The sequence below is a fragment of the Anser brachyrhynchus genome (assembly GCF_964034855.1).
Source record: "Anser brachyrhynchus genome assembly, chromosome: 5".
Classification (NCBI taxonomy): domain Eukaryota; kingdom Metazoa; phylum Chordata; class Aves; order Anseriformes; family Anatidae; genus Anser; species Anser brachyrhynchus.
Window position 1 is genome coordinate 31,227,005 of NC_137699.1, and position 17,352 is coordinate 31,244,356.

General features: G+C 40.0%; 1 protein-coding gene across 9 annotated transcripts in view; it reads right to left on the bottom strand.

Moving 5' to 3' along the window:
• MIDEAS (mitotic deacetylase associated SANT domain protein) overlaps nt 1-17,352 on the bottom strand; it is an 81,096-nt gene that overhangs the window by 50,685 nt on the left and 13,059 nt on the right. For 3 of the 9 annotated variants that reach the window (XM_080595980.1, XM_080595988.1, XM_080595986.1), the window contains exon 1: nt 10,938-12,154. The gene's annotated coding sequence lies outside the window, so the exon portion shown is untranslated. Of the gene's footprint in view, nt 1-2,227; nt 2,573-3,832; nt 3,906-10,937; nt 12,158-12,212; nt 12,300-17,352 lie in introns of those variants that run through there. The other 6 variants (XM_080595991.1, XM_080595989.1, XM_080595985.1 and 3 more) reach the window with 5 other exon arrangements.

The window sequence follows — 17,352 nt, forward strand, 5'->3', positions numbered from 1 at the left end:
CGCTTTCCTTCTTAAATCTAGGAACAGCTCATCTAAAATGCCAGACAAATGAGTAAGCTATGGATTTATTAAAGTTAAGTTAAAAAATAGCACCAAGGATACTGAAATCTAATAAACACTTCAGAAAAAAAATCTTAAAATTAATATCACTGCCTTCAATTAAGATGTGAGACTGAAGACATTTTTCCAGCAACTGTATTTAATGATAATAAAGGGCTATTGCTGAACAAATGAACTGACAGTTGACATTATTCTGCACATATCATATGAACTTTTTGGAATCATTTCAGAATGGTTATTAAAAGGAAAAAAATAATTCTTCATATTCATAAAAAATGGGTGGGGAAGAAGTCACGTTTAAAGTAATATTGACTCCAGGAATCCAGTCAGCATGCCAAGTATTAACCTTCGCTTTATTTCTTAAGCTGTTTTAAACTGTTTGCATTAACACAGAAAAATCAAGTCAGTGTCTCTTTCCCTTCAAAGTGATTGCTAAGTCATCTGTTCTCAAAATTCGGCATTTGTAAGAAAATCTGCAATGCTGCTGAGACCACAAGTGAATTGTATGAATAAAGGGATATGGAGTGATTAAGAGTAATGAATGCAGCTTTAACTTTTCAGCAAGACAACTGCAAGTAACATTAAATGCAATACACTTTGAAGTAACTTTTTTCCAACAATAAACCAATTTTGATTAAACAGAAAACACAGTTGAGAATTTGACAGCGTAGGGGTACAGAATATCAAAGGCCAAAAGAAATCCAGCTTTCTTCCAGAATAAACTCCTCAGTTATGACCGTCTATCAGCTCTTCATAACAGGACTAGAGTAGTAGCAGCAGCTACGAGGAACACACTGCAAGGAAGCTTTCTTGTTCATGGTCTTTCTTATGTGTTATTCTAAGTGGTAATAGTTGTGTGCAAGACAGTCACGTGCAGAAAACTTATGATAGGAAGCGCAAAGTTTCCGCAAGACTTTGCAGTTGTTACTGTCAGTTTTCAATCCTGTTTGCTGTGGTCTGTATAGCCACATAGAGCAAATGAGTGTCAACATCACACAACATACAGTTGTGCTTTTGTGCATAACAAAGTGCTCCACTCAGCTCCTTATTTGTTTGCAATCCAATAGCACATGCATGCAAGATTGCTATATCCTTTCCACTTTGCAGCAGTTATGCCCAGGGCCAATTTCAAATCCATGCTACAGCTATTCCCTAGGAAGGTTTTAACATAAGGGGTTACAAAATAGCAGCCTACCACCTAACCATTTTCCCCTCTTTTTCAAAGAAGATAGCCTCAAAGTCTTCAAATCTATTTTACTGTGCGTTGCACAGCTTGTTGTTTGCAGAGCATTATCATATTTTTATGAAAATATATCGACACCATGCAAAAATATTCACTGGGAAAGCAAAGAGTTAATCACCATTAAAGTTGGCGCAAAGAAATGGTAGCAAGTAACTCCGTAAAATATTCACTAAGTTTCCTGCATTCAAAGTCATTACACTTTTCTCCTTCACACGGGGTCACTATGTCCTGCCAATTCATCAGCACCCAAAAATAAACTAGTTGAGTAACTAAAGATGTCAATAGATTTTCACATTCCCTCCATGCATCCAAACTGTACGGCTCAGAGGAGTACTTGAACACACCCAGGCATTCTACACTTCATCTAGAGCAATTTCCCAAGCAAATCCTGTCACTTGCAATAACTCAGTGATAGCTGTCACTAAACACAGAACACCATTCCACCTCCAAAGCGTGCTTTTCTCTCACAAATCAAGTCACTTAGAAGGAACTGTTTTCTTAAAAATACTTTTTAGCAGACAGCAAAACTGAGTAAAAGTTAAAAGTTCTCTTCATCTTCACAATGCAAAGGGCCCACAGAGGATGCATACACACGAACAAACACGTGAGTGAAAAGAAGGTTGCTATTCTACCTAAGGTTTAGGTGCCACTATTTTGTACGGATGACCTCCTATACAAACCCTGGTGACAAAACAATCACCCGGACACAGGAGATGCGAATTCAGACTCATATCACACCTTCCCCTAAGGAGATGCCATCAATGAGCTCCTCTGCGGCGAGGCAGAACCTCCATCCCTACTCTTGACACTGTGCCACTACTTGGTGGGTCAGACCACGGCTCCGTAGCCCCCTTGTTACACTATCAGGAAGGCAATTACCCCACCTCAAAACGAGGGTGATACGGCACAAAGAATGTAAGTTACCTGTCAGCAGTGAGACTGCAAGAAAAGGAGAAAGCTGGAAACCGTTTTGCTGCATGTCCTACTGCATCAGACAATGCTTCCTCCCTGGGTAGAGCTTTTGTTGTTTTTTTTGTTTGTTTGTTTGTTTTTGCCTTCTCTTTCAACTCTATCTTTGTATACTTGCTCATAGTTATCCCACAGTTGCCTAACAGCTTGTAAACGTTAAGTGTAGGCTCACATATTAGATCCAGCAAATTCCATGACTGGAAGACCTAATGGTATTCTGGGTCAGGGCAAAGAGCAAGACTAAGTTCCAAGTACATGTTCCTTGCTGCTCGGCGTTTCAGTATAGGCAGCTTGTTGCATCTGTAGACAGATAAAAGTCCCAATGAAATGATGATAAATCCCCCCGGTCCCCCAGCCACCTATTCTTAACTAGGAGGTAAAAAGTTAAAAGCACTTCAGGCTAATAAAAGAGACCGCAACTAAGATTTTACTTCACATTATTAAAGGCTAAACAATAGCCACTGACTCCTTGGTAAAGGTATGACTGTGGCGTCTTGAGCATTTTAACCTAATTAATACGTTAGAAAGCAGCCCTTAACTTCAATTTCTAGGCTGTATTCCTGCAAACGGACCTCCATAAGAGCTACTTCTACAGACCTGGTCACTGCACAGCAACCTTCACTAGCAGATCACATCCTCAAATGGCCTTTCAACAAAAGGGACACCTATAGATCATCCAAAGGCCTAAGCGCAATCCACACCTTTGTTACATATTATTCAAACTAAAATGGTGAAAAGAAGCAGTAAAACCATATTGGTTCAGAGTCTGAAAGAAAAATAGTGCAGCTGTAGATTTACCTGTACCATGTAGCTTGAGAATTAGGTGCATTTTTTTTTTTTTATTAGTGCTCACAATGTGAAGAGCAGGAGAAGCAATCTATCCTACAAAGATCTGAATTACTCTCACAAACATTCATTAGTAGATTTCTGCTCAAATTTTCCACAAGACTATAGAAAACCTGAAGATTTTGTTCCTTAAGAAATTATTTTTCTGCATTAGACAACAAAGAGTTGCTGTCAACATCAGTGCCATCACTGCCCTTTGGCTGAGTCATGTGTGAACCGGTTGGAATACTGAGTTTTCTTGTTTGCTGTTCAACGTCACCCAAACCCAGCTCTATAGTCAGCACAAAAGAAGAACTTGCTAACATGACTGTTTTCCTATCAACTTCCAATCTCAGCTACAACATCCCTTTAAGAAAACATCCCAGTGCACAAGGTCAAGCAATTGTTGATGTTGACAAGCATTATGGCCACTGCCTTTGGTCTCTTACTTGCCTAATGACACCTCTGACAGAGGTGCCTTGTGGAGAAATTCATAAACTCATTAAAAATCAGCTGTGCAACCTGAAGCCAGGTGAAAGGTCTCTAATCTTGCTCTATTGCCCCTGTTGGAGACAGGCCTTGCTTCCTCATAAGCAGTCTGCCCAAGTTTTTGTTTGTTTCCTGTGCTGTACAATTTAACAAATACATACTTAAACAAACCAACAAAAACCCTGCACCTTTGAATACACGTGCAAGCAGGCAGGCAGGCTCATTTAAAATGCCAAGACAAGTTACCTGAATGAGGAAACTGAATCTTTCCATGTGCAGTTTATTAACAGTTGCTGTTAATATTTAAGAGCTCATCCATCTGTAGAAGAAAATTTTACAAGTCAAGGACTGAAATCGGCATTTTATTTCCTTTGCCAACAAAGCTCTTTGTATTTTAACTTCCTCTGTTTGTAATGGTAAGGTAACTAGGTTTATTTATACTGCAAATGAAAAAAGTCATTAACCTCATAAGATAAGATTTGTTCATTTTTTTTTAAAGAAAAAATATCAAGCACTGACTGCAATTTAGTTTGCTGTGAGGCAGTCCATTATTCACTTAAGCATATAACCTAAGCACAGTATCACATATTCCAAACTTCCTCGTTTTTTAATACTTCAATATGTCAAATATTTACTCTGCATCTCAAATTCAAATTTAAAATTACTTGCTTGTAAGGAGTTCCACATTCTTCTTTTCATACTTTAGGCAGTAAAAGAGCATTTTTATGACATTATTTCTATAGGGGGAAAAATAAAAAAAGTACATATTCTACAGAAATAAATAACATTAATAGCAAAAAAAAGTCAGCTAGTACATACCTGAAATATTTCACATTTGCCAAAGAATGAATAGCATTAAAGCCAAAAGGTAAGGAGTCAAAATTGTTCTCATACTTAAGTAGGAAAGAAGTTTCTTAAGTGTATTTTGCATTCCTGCATATTTTTTAAAAAATCATGGTAACAAAGACCACTTAAATACTGAAATTAAATTAGAAAAATTAAGACCATAATCAAAAGCAATATTTTGCACAAATGTTTACTTGTAACAATACCCTTTATGTGCAAAAGACTTTCCAAATACCCAAAGAGGTCAGCTTAAACTATAAGAAAAATGCTCAACGGTAATGCTTTTTAATTCCTTACTTTGATTTATAGCATTCATATATTTCTTCCCTAGAATCTCAACACCCATTAAAACATACTTGTTAAACAAATATGGTTACAGAAAGACTATATGATATACTCACGCTATATATTTAAAAATATTTTTTCTAATAATTTGAAAATAATCAATTTCCAAGAGATATTCCAAATAAATTTATAATTTTAATTCAATATAATAAAGATTATCTCACAAATATTCCTAATGTTTAGCATGTCTTATGCAGGATAACATCTAGAGCTTGTCAAAAAAGATTCAAGACAGTATTTCAACTTGGAATTTTCTAAGTCATGAAATGAAACTAAACCATAGTGGCAGTCAGATTTCCGTGCCAGTTTCACATACATGAGTTTTCGGCACGCTAAATTCTCATCACTGGAATCTCCCATAGCAATCAGAATGCCTTAGGGCTGTGGCTCTCTTTCTTCACACCAGGAATTTGGCAGCACTGGGATTCTGTTCTGAAGTGGTATAAAATCAATTTCAAAAATAGGAAAAGGCTTGATAAATTCTTCTCCACCCAAGTGTAGTAGTTTCCCATAAACAGACCAAACTCTTCTTTCAGGAAGTGCTTGGAAGTATGAACAATACATTACATAGGAAGAAACAAAATCCCAAGAGTATTTTTAACACATGGCACTTCGATTTACTTTACTTTTCAATGATCTAAAGGATCAAGAATCTGCATGGTTAAGGATACTGAGAAACTGCAAGAACAGTTGACTCACATTATTATAAAATTCTAACATAACTTATCACAGATTGCTAAGAAACAGATGCAGGAGTATGAAAGGAGATGCCCAAGGAATCCTAAGTATGCACAAAAATAGCAGATTAAGTTTGCACACCTAAGTGTGCATGATTACACAGAATTTGAAATCACACAACATCCTCAAGCAACCTGGGGACCAAAGAGAAAATGCGCTTTCACCCTACAAACCCTAACGAGGCAATTTGGAGATTATTCAGAATTCTGCAGCTAGTTTCATCTTGACACTCCATCGCAATGCACACCACAGCCAAGACGAGGAGCATTTCAGCAGGTCTAGTGCCCCACAACACGTAGCTTCAGAGAACAGATTCCAGTTTACCCACACTGAAATGATACAGCTGATCTGGTAGCCAACCATTCAACTCTGTACCACAACCAAACTGCAAAGCCAAATCAGTATTTCTAAAGTCTTCTCAGTTAAAAGCTCTTGATAAAAAGATAAGAACAACAACTGCAGTCAAAACTAATGCATGTCTTGGTCACTATAGCTCTAACATTACCCAAACCAATTAAACAATAGATTAAGATAAAAAAAAAAGCATGATATTCAAGCTTGAAAGAGTAGTCCTTTACAAATGGTACTCTCTAACATCACAGGAAAAATAAACTTTGCTTCTCAGGGAAACAACTATAAGATGATGAGAAATTTAAGGGTGTGTAACTGAACGGTTTGTGTGTGTACACAAACATACAAAATTATTTCAAAAAAATGAGAAAAACACGATAAGAGGATGCACCAATATATATTATTCAATTATAACCTCTCCTACTAGTAAACTACAATGAGGAAGGCCAAGAAACTGAGAAACAACTTTCAGGTGAGAAGATACATTGCAAGAAAGAAATAAGACACAAATACTGACTTAATTTCACTTGCTATCTCTTTACATGCCAACACTGAACACGTAATGAATCAGTAAAATAATCAGCAAAATGTAATTAAAAAGAGATACCAGAACTGTATCACAGTTCATTGCTTCAGTCATTTAAGTACTGGTGAGGACTAAAGCAAGTCATCAAACAATATGGGACTGCAAATTTAATTCTAAATATCCAAAGACTACAAGGGAAAATGGTATTCCATGTTTTGCTGCAGACCTTTCAGGATGCCTTTAAGAAAACAACAAAAATACTAAACACTTTGCCACCACCCCCTTCAAATCTAGCTTATCCCAGTTTTTAACTTCTTAATCAACACCAGCTGTCAACACATCAAGATGCATTCATGTAATTTGTGCATGAAAAGAACATTCATTTCTTAAGAGACGTAAATCCAAAGAATATCTGTATATCTTCCAGGCTAAATACAGATTAGTGAATTACATTAATTCAGGCCTGGAGATGAAGTTGCACCAAACTTGATAAAAGGCGTCAATGCAGAAAAGCAAACAATTAAATAATGAGATTTATTGCTGCATCCCCATTTGCTCCCAAACACTTGAATGTCAGCTCCTGGCAAAAAGCACACATTCACTTTTTTTTTTCTTTCCAGGGGGAAGTATACAGCTTTTTCTGATAAAAGTCTGTGTATTTTTCAGCTGCTAGAGTTGATCAGCAGAGCACTCTAGAAGGGCTACAGTTGGAGACCATTCAGAAACAGAAGTTATGCAAAACGCTGTGTAGTGCCTATTGAGCAGCCTCATGCTGGAAACACATGCCATTTGTGCACTGGGAGCTACTGTAGCTGCCAAGGAGCTTCCACGCAGCATGCAAGCTGCTGGTATGCAACTACAAAAATTTAAATTATTACTTGAGCAACCACCTCTTTCAGGGACCTATATCGCACGACAGGGATTTGCTGGTTTGAATGCTGAAATCGCACTAGAGGGAACGCATGACTCAAAGCACGAACAACTCCCCTCTGACAGATAGCTCTGTGCCACACTATTCCAATTATTAGGGGAGGTGCTAAGGATGATATTTCCTTGAATTAGCAGTACAGCCCTCCCATTTACAAATTGCTCGGTGACAAGTCTTCCATTTGGAAGCTGACTCATTAGCCTTGGCTTGCCTGTGCCAGAATTTGCCAGCTTTCCGGACACATGTTGCAAAACCTCACCACCAGAGCGCCTGCCTTCCACCTCCCACCCCCCAGCATTTTGTATGATGAGCACTCTGAGAAAAGCAGTTTCTTCTCTCCCTTTATGCTACTTAGAATAGAAGTAACTGCACTGGAAACAACATGCACATTTATTGCATTTCATTTTAGCAGAAACTGTAATTTAATGCAACCATTATTAAAATTTTATGCAACACCTTGAAAAAACAGATTTTTTTTTTCTTTTAAGACAAAGGAAACAACCAAGATATATTAGACCTGATACAAGCCCTTTCAGTATTCTCATTCCATGATTTGATCACAAAAGTAGCTGCTAAATGTTTACCTGAGCTCAAGGAAATAGCAGTTAAGTTTCTTGAGCAGAAACTCCTCCAGAATTACTAAAGCATATCGAAACCACAACCACCTTTGGAGATGGGACCACAGGCTAGGCAGATTCCCACTCTGATTCATGGCAGCCACTTGTCTCCTTATGTGCCCAAGCCCCTCTCCTTTCTCCCCACCCCACCCGCTGCTTCCAAACAAGGACTGCAGGTCCTCTATCTGTGGCACCATAAAGGACTGCCTGGCAGCTTGACATAAGAGCATCACAGGAGAGACAACAGGCTCGACAATATCTTCTGTAGTTTTGCAGCTACCGCACACAGGTGGCAATAAGAAAGAAAATGCAAAAGAATAAATTAAACCCTGGAACGAGCATGGCTCATACCATGCCCCAGACATCATTTCTTATCGCCACTACTCCCATGCACCTTGATGGGTTAAAGGCTAGCATGGCTACTGCTTCCTTTTGCTAATATGCAATGAACGTATGACTAATTGCCCTGAGTACCAGAGGACAACTCACAGACAAAAGTTACATGCTCCACGTACACAAGTCCAAAGAATCCTGGTCTAAAACATCTTCTCTCACCGCTTAGGCTGTGCAAAGCAAAAGTCAACATAAGGAATGACTGTTGCATCACTACCACAATGATTCAAGGAATCCTTAAGCACTGTATCTGTTTTCCCCAGAAGAGATTGATATTAGAACACCAAGTATGACATTTACCTCAGTCAAGATATGAAGAATAACACAACGAAAAATATCTACAAATAGAACACCATAGCAATGCACTGACTAGAGTATATTTGCTAATTTTGTGTTCAATGAAATGCTCCAATAAACTTACAGAAGAATCACTACGAAACTAAGTTTGTCATGGGGTAGGTCTAGTGCTGGGGTTAATTAGCCACTCACTAGAGTAAAAAAAAAAAAAAAAAAACACACAACAAAACAAAAACTGCTTCAGCACATCACCACGCTCTTCATTTACAAAGTTATACAAAGTTATATACATTTTACATGAAGCATTTTGTTAACAGTCTAAGGAAACTAACAATAGTAAGACAATCCGCGAGTTCAGCTAAAATAGCATGTTCTAGTGTAACACCAAGAAATTTTAAAGCAGCTTTACATTTTTATAGTACTTTCCAGCACAGTGCTCAAAACAAGACTTCAGCATTAAGTCCTCAGCCATGACGGTTAAATATAACATTTCCAGAAAATTGCCTCTAATCTTGGAAAGGCCAATTTCCAAATGGATGGAAAATTACAGGTAGCCAGCACCTTTGAAAAACAAACTTTAGGTACCTTCCATTGTATCCAGAAGAGCTTCGCCCATAATTTTGATCTTCCAAAGTCTGAGTCAAAAAGCTTGCTACTAGTGTCCGTGGCACACTCTCAATGCCTTGTCCTATCAGCCAGCAGTGCAAGATCACCAAACAACATGCAGCTCTTCACAAAAATAACTGAAGTTTAAACCACACGTTCAAAACTTATGCTTTGTCTAGTATTCCTTTCAACCTCATATCTTCTGTGTGCTGACACAGAAACTCTCCCCAATGTTTTTCTCTCCATTTCCAAGCAAGATAGCTGAACTGCAGTTGCTTATTTTAACACAGGCATTTTTCTCCACACCCGCATACAAGGAATTAGATCAGAGCAGGAATTATACTACACTTGCAGGACTATTAGCAAACCTGACCGATTCTCACTTGCTGCATAATCACTTCAGAAACATGAACAAGCTTTCTGTGTATTCTGTGATTTTGGACACTACAGGTGGCGTTTCTGCTGAATATTTCATCTGTGACTTCTACGACAAGCCTCGCTCCACTTCTCCTTTCCCCCCCCCCTTCTAATTCTTCGGTAAAGTCAAAGAGGAACATGGCAGTTCAATACAGAATATATTCTCATTTTAGCATTTGCAATGCAAATCCAGGTTTTGTTCAGTACCGAAATCTTGCACAATAGCCTGTGTATACGTATTCGTTCCAACAATGCTGTCCTATGCAATCACTCTGTAATTACACACAGTCATAAAGCTGCTGCTGTTGCTGCGTGGAACTGCAGTCTCGCCCTCTAAACAACCTAATATCAGTCTCTGCATTAGGACATTTCTTTTCTCTCTTCCCCTCCCTTGAATGCCTACTACTTGCTCCAGTACGGATAGCCCTTCCACTGCACTTGAAACCTGGTCAGGAGGAAATCCAATTATTTTGGCTATTATCAAAAAGAAGCTCTCTGTTTTAAAGCGGCAGCCGAGTAAATCTCTGTCGAGCAAAGAACATTTCTTTAGTTCTGAAGGCTGCAACCACACAAGACTTTACAAACCAAAAATAAATCCTGCTTACGCCTGTTAAAAAACCCGTAAGTATTATATAAGACACTCACATACGTGCGTGGGCGTATTGTCAGCTTTTACTGGTAAACTGCAAAGAATCAGTCCTTTTCAGCTGCTGCCAGAGCAAGAGCTGTACGTTTGAGAGCACGGGACTTTCAGAAATTATCTAATAAATTCCTCCCCACCCCCCTCCGTTGCATAAATCCCAGCAGAGAAACACAATTCGTGCAAACCCAGCCGCTGCGCCTCGACAGGCGCCTGGAGCCCAGCGCGCTGCGCCCGCAGCCCCGGGCACAGGCGGAGCTGCCCCGGCTCGAAGGGAAAACCCCCACAAACCCCAAGCCCGGCCGGGCCGATCCCCCGACCCCCGAGGAGCCCCGTTGGGCCGCTCGGCCGGGCGCAGACACATCGGGAGAGCCCTGCAGGAGCAGCGGGGCCGAGCCCCGAGCCTGGCCCCGCAGCGGGCGGCGAGCGGCTGCCCCGGCCCCCCTGTCACCGCCGCAGGGGCTCGGCCGCCTCGTGCTGGGGCCGGCGCCCACCGCCCCAAAACAAGAAGCCCTGGGAAGGGCACACGCACAGGCACACACACACACACACACAACCAACCCCCCTCGCCAAAATGGCAGGGAAACGGAAGCAAACCGCGCTCAGCACGGCGGCCCGCGGCTGAGGGACCGAGGGGCGCTTCTCACCTGCGCAGCCAGGCGCGCCGGCCGCCCGCGGGGGTGCGGGGCTGCAGCTGGCGGAGAGGGCAAGGAGGGAAGGCGACGAGAGAAAAACCCCAACAACAACAACAAAAAAAACTTTGTTTCTTTCTCTCCGGGACTCAGGGAAAGCGTCACTTCCTAGTGCGGTAAGCGGGGAGGCTCCCGGGCCCGGGCTCCTCAACTCCTCCTCCTCCTCCCGCCTTCCTCCTCCTCCTCCTCCTCCCGCCGCAGCCCAGCTCCCCGCCGGGCCCGGGCCCCTGCCCGCAGCTCGGCTGCTGCTGCTGCTTGCCGGGAAGGGCTGGAAAGCCCCGGAAAGCCCCAAAAAGTAAGGAGCGGGGAGAGGCTGCAGCGCTGGTTGGGGAGGGGAGCCCTGCAGAGCCGCCTTCAGCACCTGGCCAAACTTGCAGCCTCGCCGCCCCGAGCCGCCTGGCGTCCTGGCCTGCTCCGAGGGGAAAACAGGCAAACAGACCCTAAAAGGACTTGGTTGTTAAGAAACCTCTTGTAGCAGAAGAAAACATGTTATTTTCTATCCCCTTTTATGGTCATTTTGCTCCTCAGGAAGAGCTGTAAAGCACTGGAAAAAGAGGGAAGAGGGAATGGATTTGTACCTAACACAAATCTGTAGGTTTCCTCTGTGCTGTTGGCTGTTTTAGCACACATCTGAAATTTATTTTCACAAGAAAATCCTTCTTTCCACGTAGAGCATACACTGCGGTACGGCTGAGGTTTCTAAAAACGTTCAGCTCGTCTACTGGAATATGGCTTCCCCTCGTGTTGAGCTGAAATAAAAAAGTGTGCTGGCAAACGCAGGCACACTGCTCCTCTTAAGGCAGGAAATAAAGCAGCTGCTTCGTCACTGCTCCCCCTGTAGACTGCCACTGATACTTGAGTTTATTAGCAATCAAGAAAACTTTCAGAAAACAACATGTAGACAGCACTCAAAGATTAGACTCTTACTTAGTGAAAAGTGCCAAGCAGCACGAAAATACCAAACGTTTTTCCCCCAAAGTGCACATAGCCACGTTTAGCTCCATGCAGCCTTGGATCATGCAGCACACTCAGGTCGGCATACCTTTTTCAGACCAGCAGGGCAGCTTCACTTCTACCATGCATATTTCACCAGAGTGAAATATATTAACATTTTTGCACTGCTCACTCTAGTTTGCATTTCTTTCACAATAGTTCCTGGCTTTTGTGCAGAACTTTTTACCAGGGAAGCTGGAAGATGCACAGAAAAGGGAGCCCGGAGAAGTGACTTACCCATGACTACAAAGCGTATCTGATGCATAACCAGGTTTCTCTGATGAGTCCCAGGTCAGAAGTCTAATTACCACACCCAATCTTTTCCTGTCATGATACAGAGAATAACAGTGAGACATGGAGGTATACAGCAAAATAGTAGCCAGAGGTGCTTTTGGTGAAGCTTTTTTCTTTTTCTTTCACAATCATAGGTAGCATTTGATGCAACGCTGGCTCAATAGGACATTGAAGGAAAACTCTTCTTTATTACCATTAATACATTTACTCTTCTAAACTCCTGAACAGATAGGAGCAGTAGGTTAACAACTATGTAAGTGTTCACAACTGTTCACAAATTACCTCATACGTAAAGCAAACTCAAAGTAATTGAACATACAATGACCAAAACTGAAGTCAAAGGCATACAACCCACGAGTTTAACTTGCTCTAATAAAGACTAAAAGGACAAATTCCATAAACTGAAGTTGTCTCCTTCTCTGTTACAAGACATTAAGCAATCAGTGTTCTCCGTGAAACACATCAGATATTGATAAGATTGAAACTGCTTATCTCAACTTCCAATGGGGCGAGGGAAGTCTGCCATGACTGTAAATCATGTTGTAACAGCAAAGTGTAGCCCTTCCTTCCAGCCAGAACAAATGCATATCATACTTCACCTGTTTAGAGTTTGGGAAGTGAAATGATGAGCAGCATCTCACATTTCACAATACATAATCATGTAATAGCAGCAGACAATGGCAGAAACGTCATTATCTGGCTACAGATGCTAACATTGCACAGACCAGGGAATATGCTTTCTACCCTTGTCTAGGAGACATCTTAACATTGTCATCCTTTGTCTCCTGAATAATGTATAAGGAAGATGGGAATCCATTCTTTACTGATCCAGAGATAAAATAGTAACAAGGTCAAAGCTGAAAGACACTGTAAGATGCAAGATCTATAGAAAGGCATGGTAATTCCTAAACATACAGGCAAGCCTATAGGTACACCAGCAAGTTTATATTTCTGAAGTAGAAGAATCAGACTTCAAAGACACCATGGCAGGACGAGTGTTTATAGAGCAGTATGCTACTGTTTACCTTACTGAGCAATAAACAAGTTTTATGAAGTGTTTTCTAAAGATTCTGCCATTGTACAGTCTTCGTTTTTTTCGATTCCTCACACTATGTGGTCCTCACATCTCCAGAGCCAGCCATCAATTTTCCTCCTTGCAGCAGCAGCTTTTGCTAAGCTTTTTTATTTTTTTCCTTCTCTTTTCAGCATATGCTGAGACTGAATGAAGGCTGCATTTCTATCAATTTTACAGCAACAAAATTTAGTACACATATATTCCTTAGTATGTCATTACTTTATTACTACATTAAAGGAGGATATTAGATCTCCTAGCTATCATAATATAAAATCTTAGGTTTCTTTAGCTTGTACAGACACATCTTGTGCTGTAACACCATTGACTCATATCATTAATAAACTGGATTGCAGTGAGTCAGAATTTGGATTAAAGACTATGCTTTACATACTTTTTGCAAACTGGATGATATACTCAGTAGGTGGCACTCTTTTCACCGAGTCAGAGTAGAGAGAATGTTCCATCCTCTTTCTACTTGTCATAGTTTGGACTAGTGCTCCAGCACTATGTGACCCAACATGAAGCTATTAGTTCTCCGTGAAACTAGGTATAAAATGAAAGCCCTCATCACTATAGCTAACAAGAAAATAATTACACTCTTTGTAATAGGAGTTTTACGTTCCAATAAGCTAAAAACATCTTAATTACATTGAAATGTCCATTGCATGCGGCATTTTTCTTCAAAAATAAGCAATGGCATAAACCAGTAAAAAATAGCTGCACTGTTTATCCTGCAAATATATTCAATGCTCAAGGGCAGGGCTGCCTCTTGACAGGCTAGAGGAACAGACTGACAGGAACCGCATGAAGTTCAACACAGAGCAGAGCCCTGCACTTTGGCCAGACAAACCCTTTGCCATTTCACAGGCTGGGACAGACAGGCCACTCAGCTCCACTGAATAGGAGCTGGGAGTACTCATGGGTAGTGTGGTAAAAAACAGAAAAGGGAAATGATTATTTCCCTTTACTTGGCATGTGTTAGACTGCTTCTGGAATACTGCATCCAGTTATGAGCACTCCAGCACAAGAAAGCTGTTGATAATCTTAAGCCAGCAGAGAGGCAAAATGGTCAGGGGCTAAAGCAGATGTCCTGCGAGAAGAGGCTAAGGGAACTGGACCTGTCTAGTGTGGAGAGGAAAACAGGTAGGGGAGACTTAATAGCAGTTTTCCAGTACCCACAAGCCTAGATCTTTACCAAGAAGACCTAGAAAGAAAGGTAAAGTCAGGCTTTTTATTGAGTGGGGTCATAAGAAGAATCAGTGGCCGTTCCAATCAGCTAGGGAAGATAATGAAGCAATACAACAGGTTGCCACAGGAGGCTGTGGAAGTTGTGGAATTTCGTTTCTTTGAACTTTCCAATACCTGACTGGACATAAAAAACAAAAACAAACAAGTAAACAAACAAAAACAAACAAACAAAATCCCTAAGCAACACAGCCTGAATTCAGTGTTGAACTCAAATAATTCTATAATTCAAGAAACAAATCCCTTTATCTTACAAAAGAGAAACTCTAATTAAACTTTAATAGTGGGTTTATTTATGATTTTTTTAAAGTCTTATAGGAAATACAAGTGATTGTATGTATTTAAGGTTGGTAGGGTTTTAATTTCCAGGTTGAGAATTTAGAAGACCATCAACATAAATACAAAAAAAAAAATCCCTCACTCCCAGCACTTTTCATCTGCATTTTAAGAGAACATGTTTATAAAATGTTTTTGTCTTTCTTTTTATACAAGATGAATTTATCCCTATTACTGAGAAATTTGAATTTCCCCCATATTAATGTCTTTTCCTCATCTTTGTCAGAATTAAAATGAACTATCCAAGATGCTACATTTGAAATATTATTCTAGGATACAACTTCTCTTGAAAAACTTACTGCAATAATACAGAATGTTTAAAAATAAAGGCTTTGCATTTTTTAAGAGTTTACAAAAAAAAAAAGTCTTGAATATTTATTTTACTCTTCATATCTGAATTTAAAAGCTGAAAGTTTAAAAGTTGAGGAAGAATCAGCTTCTTTGATTTGCTTAGAGAAAAATGTGTGTTTATAGAGCGCGTGTAAATATACACATATATAAACACAAAAAGTGTCATGAACTGACTCTCTGAGAGCCAGGATGAGACCTTCTTACATGAGGGAAAAGGAGGGACACGGTGGTTTAGGGAAGAAACCACATGTAAGAAAGTTATTCACATTGCTTGAACACTACTGAAAGAAGCCCAGCCACCATAGTGAAAAAAGATAGCGTAAGAATTTATGAAATACAGAATTATATGGCATGCTGAACCAAAAACTGAGAGTTTCTTCCTAATTTTGCTAGGTTGTAGCCTTAAACATATTTTGCAGCCTTTCTGCGCTTACTATCACTTTTCCCACAAACCTCCATTTTTTCTTTTAAAACCAATAGTCTGTGGAACATCATTCCCTGTTTATAACTGAGGAAAAAAAAACATTTGGAGAAGCTGTGTGTGCACTTGAGGGTCAGGATCAAGGGCCAGGCATGGCTGTGATGCAGCTGTAACGTAGCCACATGCAAGAGCCCCAGCTTAAAGCAGCTCCCAAGTAAATATGGCAGAAGCCCACATGGAGGCTTATTTTTGTGGGTAACTTCCACTAAGTCTATCTCCCCCCCACCCCCAAGGCAACTATCTGTGCTATCTTTAAGTTGGCTTTGAGCCCAGGCAGACAGATCCCCCAGAAGCACTCAGGGCCCTCGGAGATGTGCTTAGGGCTCCAACAACAACAAACCAACAAGAAAAACAAATATCGAGAACATTTACTGCAGAGTAATATTCACAGCTTCATTGAATTCAGTGTAGTAACAGAAAAAGGCTAGAATTAGGAACAATGAGGCAGAACATTCTTCTGTCTTTATATAACTTTCATGCTACATCTCAGCAATTATTTTTATGGATGACAGGCTAGGCTGTTCCTTTAATAAGAAATAGTCTGAGTAGACCAATTTATTATTGAAGCATAGATTAGTTATTGAAATTGATAATTAGTCTATTTAATACCCTAATCTGCTTTGGTTCAACTTATATTTCATTTTCACATACATGACGTTCCTCACAGGAACACCAGGATGAAGGCAATGCTCTCTTGTTCTCCTTTGGATGGAGAACACAACCAACGTTCAGCTCTAAGATTTATTTATTTTTTAATCTTGAATAAAAAGGATTCCTATTTGTGCAGGAAGTCACAGGTCCTATACCGCCTGAATAGTTCCTACACTATCCAGCTCATTAATAGAAACTGTCAGAAGAAAAAGGATTTAAGATTTCCTCACATCCCACTGTTTGTCCCAGCTACTGACTAGGAATAAAACAGCAATCCTGAAGGATGATGCTAAGAATATTTTTGCACACATTCCTTCGCAGTGGCACTAAGTAGAGAAACCAGAAATGCAACTGAGTTACAGGAGTCCTTTGTATTTCTGTTCTTTCAAACACATCATCTTACATATATATTTTTTTCAAATTAGAGAGCTCACAATGCATTTTGAAATTTAAATGCATTTTGTAAAAAAGCATTTCTGTTGTCAAGCATCATTAAAAATAGTATCCATTCCTGAAGAAGTCTATTCAATCTATCCTTTGCATACGAAGAATCTCTATCAAATAATGAAGAAAATAGAGATGATAATTTGCTAATATCTTTACAAAAATATAACAGTTCTGTGCCCACAGAAGTAAGTAGATTATTTGCCCTACAGACATCAAGAAGCAACTCATAATTAACGTCACATGGTATAAAAGTATCTGCAGGATTTGGAGCCGTGTTCAGTATTTCTGTTATGTATACTTTTAAGGTACAATTCATAAACACTTGTTTATGAATATGTGGGTAAATATATGTACAAATACAGCAGCACATCCTTAAGACATCTCTTATGGAGGACATCAACAGGGAACTTCTGAGCTTCAGTAGCCAACAAGTACCAATCTCAAAGCCCTTTTCAAATCACTTGACACTGACAATTATTCCAGGAGCTTTCAGCCCA